Source organism: Pinus tabuliformis, chromosome 2_2, assembly GCF_031772625.1.
Source record: "Pinus tabuliformis cultivar Carrire ecotype Pingquan chromosome 2_2, CPIR1, whole genome shotgun sequence".
NCBI classification, from domain to species: domain Eukaryota; kingdom Viridiplantae; phylum Streptophyta; class Pinopsida; order Pinales; family Pinaceae; genus Pinus; species Pinus tabuliformis.
In genome coordinates, this window is record NC_142300.1 from 557402571 (window position 1) to 557417807 (window position 15237).

Genomic DNA, 15237 nt, shown 5'->3' on the forward strand with positions numbered 1-15237 from the left:
TATTTCTACCCCATTGATATGTGTTTTGACAATTGGACTACCGGGATCTACATATTTCTGCATGGTAATCTTTCCCATCATAATGTCTGCAATTTTTCCTACCAGGTGGATCCTTCTGGTATCTCTTGGTTTCCTTCCTGGTCTTTTAAGGCTCAACTCCTTTATTGCTTTTGCTAGAATGGGAATCTCTTTAATGGCTTGTAACAAGGGAATCTTGATACAAACATTCTTCAATTCATCTAGAAAATTATAGTCAGGCAACCAAATTTTCTTTTCCACTTCTTTGTCGATTTGTAACCTTTCAGGAAAAGGAGGTGTGGCCACAGATGTAGGTTGCTCAACTATGGGAGTTGTGGGGGTTGATTCTTTTTTTTGAGTGTTTGGGTTTTGAAGGGATGCTTCAGAACCCTTATTAGCTCTAAGAGATTATTCCTCAGAAATGCTTGGTTGTTGAACATTTATAGAAGGTTGATCTAAGATTCTACCTGATCTGAGTTGTACTTCATTGACAGGAACAATCATATAGGTAGGGAATGGTTGACCTTCCATCATGTAAGCATTTTGAGGGTTCCTATTATTGGGGTTTGGCAATGGCTGAGAAGGAAGTTGATTTGACTTTTGTTGGGATTGGAGCAAGAGTTGAGAATTTTGATTTTGTGGAGAAGGTTGTTGTTGTTGAGGGAATGGCAATGATAGTTGTTGACTTTGATTTGGAAGTTGTGGAGCTTGCTGATTCTGAAAAGATGGAGGATATTGATAGAATTGAGCAAATCTCCCATAAGGATTTTGCATGCTTTGCATCCATGATTGAAAAGGATTTTGAGGTTGAGGCCAAGGTTGTTGCCAAGGATTCCAATTTGGTTGGGGTTGAAAATTCATAGAGTTGTTAAACCCTTGATTTTTTTGCCCCTGCCAAGGTCTCCTTGCAACAAAACAGAGAGATTCAAGTGTATTTGGATCTTCTTGAAAGACTGCTTTGAGCCCAGGGATTGAAGGACAATCCTTGGTCTCATGGTTTTCTGAGCAAATTACACATGTTTCCACAACTTGTGCTTCCAAGGGACATTCCCTTAAAGCATGTTTCTTCCTACATTTCGGGCAAAATATGGCCAAGGCCTCAGCTTCTGCTTTCTGTTTATTGTGGATCTTAAGGGTGTCTAATTGTTCACTCAGACTCCCTAAGATGTCAGTTTTGAATTCATGAAGCATATTATCGATCTCAACCCTACTTACTGATCTAGTTGCAGATTTATTTGCTCTGAGGAGAGAAGGATCTCTAGGCCCTTTTTGAGCTTTTGATTTGCCCCTTGAGAGATGGACACATAATTCTGCTATATCAGAAAGTGGAAGTTGAGATATATCTCCCGTCCACATCATATTCAAAAGATCTATCCATTCATCTCTAATGGCTTTTAGTAATAGGGCTTTCAAGGTCTCTTCATCCAAGTTACTCATTTTTGCTCTTTTCAAATTATACTGAAATCTTTCAATCAATTCCTCCAAATTCTCATCTTCTCTTTGTACCATTTTAAATACCTCATCCTTGTGATTGGTGGGCATACAATAGTCCAGGTACCTATCCAAAAATGTTTGTTTCATATCATTCCAAGACCTAATGGATTGAGTGACTAACCCCATGAACCATTTCAAAGCTTGTCCTTTCAATGTGGAAGGGAACAATTTGAGTTTTTGAGTGTCATCCAAATAGTCATAAGTTCTACATACGACTTCAAACTGAAATAAGAATGTTTCAGGGTCCTCATTCCTTGATCCATGAAAGTTCGGGAGGACAGATGGTGAGATGTTCTTCATGGTGGCTCGGGAATCCTCACCGACTATAGGGAACCCAAATGAGTTATCCCCATCCCTATTTCCTCCAATATTACCTCTACCTCCTCCATTGTTTCATCCTCCTCCTCTACCTCTACCTCTACCAAATCCAGGTGCTTCAGAGTCTTTTGGTTCTTCTACTAAGGGTGTATGAGAAGGATTCCCTCCTTCTTCTTCAGGTGTTTCTACTTCTTCAATTATAATTTGCCTCTCTGGAGAAAGAACGAAAGGATCTCTTTCAGACTCGATGGAAGGTATGGGAGAGTCGACTCCTACATCTTGAATTCCGAGAACCCTAGGGCTAGGAGTGTCAGTTGGAGATAAGGGAGGTGTCTCTTGTCTATCCCTTGAAGTAGATGGACTTGTAAAAATCGAACTCTTGGCTCTAGCTAAAAACCTTCCCCTAGAATCTCTAGCTCTATGCATATCATTTTTTATTTTTTCTTCAAGTCAGGCTAATAATTCTTTTTCTGATCTTCCAGGTCACTCTAGGTGCAAGAAGAGAGCATACTTAAGAAACTATTAAACCAATAACTTTCTCTTTTCTGATCCTCCAGATCACTTTAGGTGCAAGAGGAGAGCATACTTTGAGAAGTTATCAATTTCCCTTTCTTGAAATTTTCTTAATTTTTTTTTAGAATTGGCTACCTAATTTCACTTCCCCGGCAACAGCGCCAAAATGTTTGGTCAATTTAGTGTTGTCTAAATTGCTATCATTAAATGTCAACCCGGGGCTCGTAAGTTGATGAAGTGAGATGTACAGTATGTACTTACGTAACCTTTCCTAGTTCTTTTTGTCGTTTTTGGATGATGTTTGTGGTTTATTTAACTTCTTAAGATGGAGTGATGGATTTATAAACAAATGAGTGCGTGTATGTGCATATGGTGGTTTCTAAATGCTTCTAGAACTTTTTAAAGAGAAAGCTTGAAAAGTGACTTGCAATGGAATTGAAACTTCAAATGAAAGCAAAGCATTAAACAAAGTGACTAATGGCACTAGTCCACTATCTATGCTGCTGATAAGAACAAAAATAGCATCTATGTTAACTCAATGGAAAGTGAAAAACACTACTTTAACTGCAAAACTTAAATGACAAATCATAACACTTCATTCTTTCTTAACACTCTACCTCTAGCTGCAATTGTTCATGTGAAAAACAATTAAGAAGGAATCAGTAATATGAGTCAAAAAGCTAATCAAACCAAGCTGCCACTCAATGATATTTTGGTCCAATAAAGGTTAGACAATTATGACGAGAAGACCATCAAAAGGTTAGTAAGCAACTTGTCAAAAACTTGATAAAGTAAACTAGCAATGAAACTAAGTAAGCAAGGTCAAAATCAGCAGCTAAGACAAGAAAACTTCAAATACCATCAGTGATAAAAAGAAATAAAAACACACTATCTTGGGCTCCTAACACACCTGCATAAACAAACTGATCAGTTCTGAAAAAGTGCTGGAAATGTAAAGGCATGAAATCAAACTGTACATTATTATACATGTTCAAAGAAATGAAAAACTGCAGAAATCAAACTATACAATATTGTACATGTGAAAATGAAAACAAAGAAAGGCGGGAAAATAAAGTTAAATGCTACTGTACATAGGTTGTGGTAGATGGGGGCCCTACATCCACTCAACCAGCTAAAGATCAGCTACGCAGATATGAGTAGAAACAGTCTTCTTATATTAAATCAGCATGTCAAAACACAGTCAAAAATTGTTGTAGAAACAGTCTTCTAAAACAAAGTTTGATAACCAAAAAAATTACAGCAATTACAATATCAAAAAGCTAATCTCTAAGCGTTGGCAAACGCTTTATTTATAGGCACAGGGACAAACTGTCCTCTGCGTAAACTAAGCAACTACAGTCTTAACTAATTAACTACGCAGCAACACACAAGCAACTCCGTGCATGTTTGGAGGAAACGGTCATCATGGGGAGTAAATCTATGGTTGGATCCTGTCCCTTGCTGTCTTCGTGGCATGGAGGAAGTGCCAGCTGTGGTTCCGTGTCTCAGTTGCTCACGCAGAGTCGTGCCACCGTCTGGAACTTAACTGTTTGACCGTGGGTACTCCTGCATTGACCAGGGGCATACGTGACTGATTTGGCCCAACCAATAGCATACGAACCATGTATACATCCATACCAACGTTCCCATGTGGCCCGTTCCTGGAGAAGACACGTGGAGTATAGCAAACAACAAAAAGGCTGCGGAATCTCTGAACAGCTGCGGAATTGCTGAGTAGCTGCGGAATTGCTGAACATGTACCAAAATTCTAAACAAACAATCAATCATTAGCACAGTCAACAAATCATGTTAAAAAGACATATAATGCAATGAATTGAACAAGTTGATGGAGGAAATGATGTCAGAAGAGAGAAGTGAATAGGGAAAAGCTGTTGGGAGGACAGGTAAATGAGTGCAATGTTGAGGCTCAACAGTCTCCACCCTTTGGGATTTACCATGTATACCACCATTAAGGGTCAACGAATTCCTAGGCCCAATCAAGGGTATTCACAGCTAGGCTTTACTGATATCCCACCAAGGGATTCTTAGGCCTTATGATTAATCTTGAGACCACCCCAGTTAGCTTTGAATCCATCCGAAAATCCAATTCAACCAAAACAAGAGAGCCCCATCACACAATGGTTATCCAGAAATGGCAAGGCAAGGCTCAAAACGACTATCACACCTTGCAAGACCCATGCCAATGATAACAAGAGAACTAAAACCACACATGCATATACCATGCATTCAAAATCTGGTAAGGAAATCATACATGCAACTTGATATTTGTAAGTAATTCCATTGTAGTCACTTGATTCTTGCTCTTCCTCACTTGATCCTTTCTTCCTCCTACTTTCTTGTCATTCCTTTGCCTTATTTCCACCAATGCTAGAGTGCTCCAAGAATACTCTAACTGACCAAGAGCATGAGAGAGTAGAGAGAATAGAGAGAGCTCCAAAACTAAACTGACAAAAGGTTGGGAATTGATCCTCAAAATCCTTTTTATTAATAAGGACTTTATTTCCTTAATTTTCCTTCATTTTTCTCCTCACATGCAACATGTTACCTTTCACATTCCTCTTCTCCTATCTTCCTTTATTTTCATACATAAAATTCCAATTAATGCCACTTTGTCATTCAAAATCCTTTTCCATTGCCTTTGCCAATTTCCTTAGCCATAATAAACCAAATGAACACCCACAATAGAATGCTTTTCCCATCATTCAGCTTGGAATACATGTCTCATGACCTTGGTTATTATTTTTCCTTTATTAACTTTATTGCATTGAATTTTTACTAGGGTGGTTATTAAACCCTCCCCCTTGGGGGAACATCATCCTCGGTGTTCAATGACACATAGAACCAACAAGACCATTGAAAAGAAAAACATACTACCCGTGGAGCTTTATAACTTAGCTCGATGCAGTATTTATAACGATCAACCTGCTAAAATAAAACCAATGTGACAACATAACAATATGACACCCATACCACTTATTGGAGCTCCATAATAGAACTCATGGTGGTATTTACATCCATATACATATATACATATAGCAGAATATCACATCCAAATATATCCCAAAAAAAATCACTCAACTAGCGAATAAAGAAGAATACAAATCCCACATCTAATCGGCCATGGTCAAACATGGTCAATAATCATGGTCACATTGTGACAAAGATTGTATTTTGGTGTAACGTCACATTGTGACAACCATGGTCATTGCACCGATCTCATGTAAAACGTAAACAATAAACATGTAAACGTAAATGTAACAACCTAGTATCGGAGTAGATCTCACGTAAAACGTAAACAATAAACATGTAAACGTAATGTTTAACATTTAACATTTAACATTTTTATTCTAATGTCACACCCTGTTTAAAAATAAATGAACACTCAAAAAAGAGGTGTGGTAAATAAATAAAAATATAAATAAACTAGAGGTATGGTAAATAAATGAAACTTTTTTTATATGGTAAAAAAATATAAATATAAATAAACTAGAGGTATGGTAAGTAAATAAAAGTTATTTTTATATTTACTCCATAAACCTCTCTATATTTAAGAAAACTCAAAAAAAAGGTTTTATTTAGGTGAAGCCTATGGTCAAATACCATAGGACAAATAATTAGTAATACCATGGGTGAAATACCACATTTATAAAAGAGGTACAGTAAATAAATAAATATAAAATAAGTATAAAGAGGTATATTTATAAATAAAAATATATCAAATAGGATTAGAAATCAACATCTAATTATATACCGATCCTATGGGCCAAATACCATGGTAAATAAAAGAGATATGATAAATAAACAAAAATATAATTAAACGAGAGTATGGTAGATAAATAAAACCTTCTTTTATATTTACTCCATAAACCTCTTTATACTTACCAACACTTAAAAAGGAGGTTTCATTTAGGTGAAGCCTATGGGCCAAATTATTATTAATACCATGCAAAAAAATATTATTAATCCTAATATTAATAATAAAAGATTAATATTATTAAATCTAATATTCATATTAATATATTATATTATTAATTTTATTAACTTTGGATTAATAAAATATTAAATTTGTTATATTATAATATATATTAATATATCATAATATATATGGGAGGGAAGAACAAATACATAGAGTGATGACGTGGAGACATAGGGGGAGTGACAAGGGAGAGATGGAGGTAAATTTAAGGAGAGGGGAGAGGAGTTAGAGAGGTAGATAGGGGTAAGAGAGGGAGAGGGAGACACAAATATGGAGGGGGAAGAGAGATAAGGAGAGAGGGAGGGAGATAGTGAGAGGATTGGATGGCAAATAGAGAGCGAGAGAGAGATGGGGAAGAGAGAGGAAGCAAGGAGAGAAAGGGAGAGAGAGGAATTGCGAGAGAGGAGGAGAGGGGAGGGATAGAGAGATGGATTCAGAGGGGGAGAGAGGGAAGGAAGAAGAAATACATAGAGAGTGAGAATTAGAGAGAGAGAGGGAGTGACAAGGGAGAGATGGAGAGAGAGTTTGTATGTTTAGAGGTGAGATAAAGAGACAATGAAGGAGAGATAGAGATAAGGGGGGAGAGGAGGATAGAGAAGGAGAGAGGGAGGGATATAGTAACATAGAGAGAGAGAGAAAGTGACGGTGGAAGATAGAGGATTTGAGGGAAAAGAGAGAGAGAGAGAGAGAGAGAGAGAGAGAGAGAGAGAGAGAAATACTGATGGGGGAAGAGAGAGTATTGGAGGGAAAAGAGAGAGAGAGTGAGTGATGGAGGGAGAGAGAGGGAGGTAGGAGAGAAAGGGAGAGGGAGGAAGTATGAGAGAGTGAACTTGAGAGAAAGGAGGAGAGAGGGAGGGATATGGAGATGGAGTTGGAGGGGGAGACATGGAGGGAATAAGAAATACATAGAGAGTGAGAACTGGAAAGAGAGAGGGAGTGACAAGGGAGAGATGGAGAGAAACTGTGTATGTTTGGGGATGAGATAAAGAGACAAATAAGGAGAGATGGAGAGAATAGGGAAGAGAAGGAGAGAGGAGAGAGGGAGGTATATAGTAACTGAGTTGGAAGGTTAAGAGAGAGAGAGAGAGGAAGTAAGAGAGAGAGAGGATGTGAGATAGTGGAGAGAGGGAGGGAAAGAGAGATGGAGTTTCAGTGTGAGAGAGAGGGAGGTAATAAGAGAGAGATAAAGGTGGAGAGAGAGAGGGGGGGAGTGATAAGGAGGATGGAGAGAGAGAGAGAGAGAGAGAGAGAGAAGGAAGAGAGAGAGAGTGGGGGAGAGAGAGAGAAGGGGAAGCGAGAGAGGGGGGGGAGAGGAGGAGGGAGGGATAGATAGATATATTGGAGAAAGAGAGTGTATGTTTTGGGGGAGATATAGAGAGACAAAGGGAGATATAGATATAGATGGAAAATGAATAGAGATCAGCCAAGAGAGATGGAGAGAGGGAGGGAGGGATAGAGAGATTGATATATAGAGTCAGAGAGTGTGTGTGTTTGGGGGTTTGAGATAAAGAGACAAAGGAGGAGAGATGGAGGGAGATATATATATATATATATATATATATATATATATATATAGATGGAGGGGGTAAAGAGGGAAGAAGTTTTCTTGCACTAAATGCATTGATTTCAGTATAGATAGTTTTTTCTAATCCTATTTTCTTGCTTCCACTAGATGCATTTATTTTAATTTAGATGTTGATTTCTAATTAATTTAATTTCTTGCTCTAGATGAATTGATTTCAATGTAGATGATATATAATCCTATTTGATTTCTTGCACTAAATGCATTGGTTTAAGTGTAGATGGTGATTTCCAATCCTGTTTGATTTCTTCCACTAGATGCATTGATTTCAGTGTAGATGTTGATTTCTAATCCTATTTGATTTTTTGCACTAAATGCATTGATTTTACTGTAGATGGTGATTTCTAATCCTATTTTTTTGTTTTCACTAGATGTATTGATTTCTGTGTAGATGGTGATTTCTAATCCTATTTGATTGCTTGCACTAGATGCATTGATTTTAGTGTAGATGTTGGTTTATAATCCTATTTGCTTACTTTCATTAGATGCATTGATTTCAGTGTAGAGGTTGGTTTATAATCTTATTTTCTTACTTGCACTAGATGCATTCATTTGAGTGTAAATTTTGTTTTCTAATCTTATTTGATTGCTTGCATTAGATTCATTGATTTCAGTGTACATGTTGATTTCTTACTTCATGTAGTCGGATGTATGATGGTACATTAATTTTAAAGTGATTTGATTAACATTGTGCATTGATTTCAGTGTAAGCACAAAAAATTATTGACAATGGACGTTGATTTTTGTGTTATAGTAATTCAACCTATTAATATTGGAGAGAAGGAGAGACAAGGTATGATGTTTACTACAATAGCTCAAGCTAAAGATTTAAATGATTTATGATTTAACCTGTCCTTTTCATATAATCGATATGAAAAGATGAAAAAAGTAACAAGGGTGATAATAATAATAGTAGAATAAAATACTTTGAGATTAATCATAATGAACACAATTTATAATTGACTATATTCTTATTATTCACATTTTCTATAATTTAGCACACTACTACATTGTCACTTTACATTCAAAATTTTATTTCATCATTTTTCATCATTAAAGTTATTAACAAAATTTATCATATCAACAAATTGAGGTATCTAAGAAAATTTAAAATTAAAATGACCAAATTAATCTTAGACATATTTATCATATCTAAAATGATTATATTAATATTATATGAATTTACACATTATTGATAATTAATCATATGTTCGTTAGATTTTCTTTGGTTGTACACAACCAACATAGATACATATTAACTCCGGATCCATCAAGCATTGATAGGGATCAAATATCTCGAGGTGCAAACCTTTCCTAAAGTTTTTCACTCAAAAAATAAGTTTTCACCTTGAGAGATTTGATCCCCTCGGTGCTTGATAGATCTGAAGTTAAGATGGATCTACGTTGGTCCCTGGTCAACTATGGTCCAACATCACATTGTGACAAATATTGTTTCATATGAAAATCAACCAGGGTTGACCATGCTCCAACATCACATTCTGACAAATATTGTCTCAATATGAAAATCAATCATGGTTAACCATGGTCCAACGTCGCATTGTGATAAAGAGTGTGTTAATATGAAAATCAACCATGGTCAACCATGTTTATTTTAGAGTTTATAATATTTACCTTAGAATTTAAATACCATGGTTTTATAATATTGATCCCTTGGGTTTAATATTATTCGATGAGTTTATAATCCCTTGGGGTTTTTGTATTAATCCCTTGGGTTTATTAGTCCCTTAGTTTTATAGTATCAATCCCTTAGGTTTATTAATCTAGGGTTTCATATTCCTATGGTATAATATTATTCATGGGGTTTATAATATTAATCCCAGAGTTTTATATAAATCCCTTGGGTTTGTAATCATCATCATCCATGGTCTAACGTCACATTGTGACAAAGATTGTCTCAATATGAAAATCAATCATCTTCAAACATGGTCCAATGTCGAATTGTGACAAAGATTGTGTCATATGAAAATCAACCACGTTTGACCATGCTCCAACATCACATTGTGACAAATATTGTCTCAATATGAAAGTCAATCACGGTCAACCATGGTCCAATGTCGCATTGTGACAAATATTGTGTCAGTATGAAAATCAACCGTGGCCAGCCATGTTTTATTTTAGGGTTTATAATATTTGACTTAGGGTTTAAATACCTTGAGTTTACAGTATTGATCCCAATGGTTTAATATTATTCACTTGGGTTTATAATCCCTTTGGGTTTTTATATTAATCACTTGGGTTTATCAGTTCCTTGTGTTTATAATATCAATCCCTTGGGTTTACGCATAGGGTTTATAATATTAATCCTATGGTTCAGTATAAATCTCTTAGGTATATAATCATGTAAACCATGGTCTAACATCATATTGTGACAAATATTATCTCAATATGAAAATAAACCATCGTCAACCTTCATCAACCATGATTAATCATGGTTAACCATGGTACACTGCCACATTGTGACAAAGATTGTTTCAATATGAAAATCAATGATGGTTAATAATCTCAGTGGTCCAATGTCACATTGTGACAAAGATTGTCTCAATATGAAAATCAACCATGGTCAACCATGGTCAATAATCATGGTCACATTGTAACAAAGATTGTCTCTTAGTGTGACGTCACATTGTGACAACCATGATCATCAATTGTCAACCATGGTCCAACGTCGCATTGTGACAAAGATTGTGTCAATATGAAAATCAACCATGGTCAACCATGATCAACCATATTTATTTTAGGGTTTATAATATTTATCTTAGGGTTTATATGCCTTGGGTTTATCAAATTCATCCCTTGGGTTTAGTATTATTCCCTTGGGATTTTAGTATTAGTCCTTTAGGTTTATAATATAAATCCCTTGGGTTTATTAATCTAAGAATTCATATTCCTAGAGTATAATATTATTCATATGGTTTATAATATTGATCTTAGGGTTTAATACAAATCCCTTGGGTTTATAATCATTGTTAAAAGTGGCCAAACAAGATCCAACGTCACATTATGACAAAGATTATCTCAATCATGGTCAACCATGGTCAAACATGATCGATCATGGTTAATAGTGGTCAATCATTGTTAACGATGGTAAAACATGGTCTAACATCACATTGTGACAAAGATATTTTCAATATGAAAATTAAGTATGGTCAATCATGGTCAACTGTGGTCCAGCATCGTAATGTGACAAAGATTGTCACAAAATGTAAATCAACCATGGTCAATGATCATCAACTATGGTCCATAATAATGGTCACATTGTGACAATGTCTCTTTGTCCAACATCACATTGTGACAACCATGGTCATCCATGGTCAACCATGGTCCAACGTCGCATTATGACAAAGATTGTCTCAATATGACAATCAACCATGGTCAATCATGGTCCAACGCCGCATTGTGACAAATATTGTCTCATTATGAAAATCAATCATGGTCAACCATGGTCAAATGTCACATTATGACAAAGATTGTGTTAATATGATAATCGACCTTGATCAGCCATGTTTATTTTAGGGTTTGTAATATTTATGTTATGGTTTATATACTTTGTATTTATAATATTAATCCCTTGGGTTTAATAATATTCCCTTGGGTTTTTTATATTAATCCCTTAGGTTTATTAGTCCCTTGGATTTATAATATCAATCCCTTTTGTTTATTAATCTAGGGTTTCATATTCCTACGGTATGATATTATTCATAAGGTTTATAATATTAATCCTAGGGTTTAATATAAATATCTTAGGCTTATAATCATATTCAACCATGATCTAACATCACACTGTGACAAAGATTGTTTCAATATGAAAATAAACCATGTTCAAACATCGTCAAACATTGTCAGTCATGGTCAATCATGGCTCGATGTAACAATTGATTATTATTTTTTACTTTATTATTATTAATATTAATATTATTATAGTTTATGATAATTATTTTTATTATAATAATTATTTCTAAATTATTTAAATGATTATAATAATTATTATTATTATAATTATATAATAATATTTTTTATAATTATTATTTTCTTATTTTTTTAAATATTATAATAATTATTTTAATAATAGTAATTAAAATATTTTATTAAATTATAAATCTATTAGTTAAATTATTATTGTTAATATTAATAAACAATAATAAATGTGGTTGATATATGCTTATAGGTATTTATAGTTTTATTGTTAGAATAATAATAATAATAATAATAATAAAATTTAATAATACTTTATATTGGATGCTTATGTGATTCATGATTTAAGAAAATATTTTCCAGAGAAATCACATAGAAATCTTAGGGTCGATGCATTTCGAACCTCTATCAAAGTTCATCATCAGGACAAAGTTGGAAAGAAAGATCAACAAATCACTAATTTGATAAGCTCGAGCATCTTCCATTGGATGTGATTCACATGATCATAGTTTCAGAAGTCGCATCAGCAAAGATCATAAATTAGCTCTTCATTCTTGGTTAAGGAGCATTTAGTTAGACTAAACTGAACATCATGATGCCACAACCTCTCTTTCAAATTCATGCTCAGTGGGTGATCGAGAGTAGTCCTTGTTGGTGCTCTATCCCGACGATGATTCCTGCACTGGTTCTAATGAAGTTCAAAAAATTGTTTCTGTGGTTTGTCAGATCGAGAATTTGGTTGATATTATTCGCTCATCCAATATTATTTACTTTTGAGTTCCAATGAAGTTGGGAATATCGTTCTTGGGTTTTCTCAAAACGTGGATGTTAAATCGGTTTATATTAATCCCTCTAGTTCATCCCCTTGCGCGTATTCTTCTTCCTCTGGGATTTTTCCTTCCCTGATGCATCCTTTTTCTCCTCTCTCGATGGTTGGTGAGTCCCTCCAATTCGTTCCCTCTGATCTGATCTGTAGTGGTCTGATTAACCTTCTTCCTCTATATCGTTTAACTCATCCCCTACACTTTCAAGTTGTACCCCTTCCATTATTTCCCCCCTCCTTCTTCAACCTCTTATGTACTTCATTCACCAGTTTCATCGTCAAATTTGGAGATGATCAGTTTCCCTTAGTCATATTGCCCTCATTTCACCGATACTAACATTGTTAAGGGTGAATTGAATGAAAATTCTAATAATAATATTTACTATACAATGATTAGTGATAATAATAATATAGTTGATCGTATTAATAATAGTCACATTAGAAGTGATAATTCTAATAAATTTAATTATTTTGCTTCTATTATAACTCTAAATGCATTAATCCCAGGAACTCTAACTCTAACAACATAAGAAATTTTAATTTTAATAATTCTAATAATGATAATAATATTAATAATACTTCATTATCTTCTTCCTTTAATAATACCAGTAATAATTATATTAATTCGTTATCCCCCTCTTGTAGTAATAATAATAATTCATAACAATAACAATAATAATAATAATAATAATTCATTCTTCATTCTTCTCTTTTAATAATAGGGTTATTAACCTATCTAAGTTCTCTTTTGATCCGCCGGTTTATAGTCTTCTTGAGAAAGGGTTGAAGTTTTCTCTTTCCACAAGAAATATCATGATTGAAGAGATCATCTACTCCATTGAATGCGTCATCAAGGAGTTGCCTGATCACATTAAGGATGTCATTAGGAAGGATTGTTCCGTTATTCTTAGGAAAGCTAAACCACCTAAAAGCAATATTAGCAAGTCAAAATTTGAAGCCCTTAAATCTTTAAATAATAACCCCGACATTGTTGTCCTTAAAGAAGATAAAGGAGGAGGGGTTGTGATTTTAGATAGAGATGATTATCGGATGAAGATGTTGGATCATCTGTGCAATAGTGGGAGCTATAGAAAGCTCAATAAGAACCCTATTAATAAGGTTTCTAACATTCTTTCCATGGCTATGAAATCCAATAATTATGTGAGCTCCATAAGTCAAAAGCTTATAGAAAGTAACCCCCTCACCTGGAGGATCTATGCGCTTCCTAAGGCTCACAAGGAAGGGAACCCCCTTAGACCTATTATCAATACCATAGGTGGACCTACATATCTCCTTGCTAAATATTTAGCTCAGATGCTTAAACCTTTCGTTGGTAAGTATAGTTCTTTTTTTAATGATTCTTTCTCTTTTGTGAATGAGTTGAAGGAGATGAAATTTGAGCCTGGCAATTTTATGGTTAGTTTTGATATTATTTCTCTTTAGACCTACATCCCTATTAAGGAGGCTATTGACGTTATCAATCACATAACAGATCCTAACACTACCAAGCTTGTAGAGATTTGCCTTACCTCGACCTTCTTTAGTTGCGAAAGCAATTTCTATGAGAAAACATGTGGAGCCGCGATGAGTTCTCTCCTCCCTCCAACGGTTACGAACCTTTTATGGAAGATTTCAAATGTATAGCTTTAGCATTAGCTCAATTGAAGCTGAAATTTTGGAAAATATTTGTGGATGATACCTTCATCTTGTGGCCCCATGGTCAATGGAAATTAGATTCTTTTTTCTAGCATCTCAATAATCAATCCAGTTCCATCCAATTTACCATGGAATCTGAGGTTAATGGAAGCTTACCCTTCCTTGATGTGCTTATCATGAAGAAAGATGATGGTTTTTTCTCCCACCTAGTCTCTCGAAAGAAAACCCACACTGAACAATATCTTCATGCAAAATCTAATCAATTTCAGGCCCATAAACTTGGTGTTCTCAACACTCTAACTACTAGAAATTTAAGGATTTCTGATGAAGACCATCTGTTTGATAAGAAAACCCATCTCATGAATTTTTTTAAGAATAATGGTTATAAAAAGTCCTAAGGTATCTATGCCTTTTTAAAAGCTAGCGAGGGACTTAGACTAAGAAAGGGTCAGTTGAGGTGGCCTCCAATATCCATCTTCCCTTTATCCAAGGGACTACTAACAAGATTGCTAGGATTATGAGGAAATAAAAGGTAGTCTCCACATTTAGACCTTTAAAAACCATTCATGTCTCTTTAAGATCCGTCAAAGGCCTTGTGGATCCCAAAAAAATGAAGGGTGTTTATTTGATTCCATGTTCTTGTGGAACCCCCTACATTGGAGAGATTGGTCATTCTATTTCTCAAAGAATTCAATAGCATGCAGTGAACCTTAGACACTACAGGACTCGCTCCTCTACTTTAGTGAAATGTGCTGAATTGTCAAAACACCATATTTGTTTAGAGGATTCTAAGGTCGTCACTAGATTTGATCATTTCCATCATCGTAAATTAAGAGAAGCCATCGAAATTGAGAAGAGAATTAGTACTCTTAATATGGACAATGGATGGAAGTTAAGCAGTTC